This window comes from Limulus polyphemus, unplaced genomic scaffold, assembly GCF_000517525.1.
Source record: "Limulus polyphemus unplaced genomic scaffold, Limulus_polyphemus-2.1.2 Scaffold9405, whole genome shotgun sequence".
In the NCBI taxonomy this organism is placed as follows: domain Eukaryota; kingdom Metazoa; phylum Arthropoda; class Merostomata; order Xiphosura; family Limulidae; genus Limulus; species Limulus polyphemus.
The window spans coordinates 5,088-5,348 of NW_013675015.1; positions in this window are offsets into that span (position 1 = coordinate 5,088).

Consider the following 261-nt stretch of genomic DNA (forward strand, 5'->3'; position numbering starts at 1 on the left):
CATGTTAAACACTAGAATATTTGTAGAGAACAATTGTGTTACAGCTGTAGACATGTTAAACGCTAGAATATTTGTAGAGAACAATTGTGTTACAGCTGTAGACATGTTAAACACTAGAATATTTGTAGAGAACAATTGTGTTACAGCTGTAGACATGTTAAACACTAGAATATTTGTAGAGAACAACTGTGTTACAGCTGTAGACATGTTAAACACTAGAATATTTGTAGAGAACAATTGTGTTACAGCTGTAGACATGTT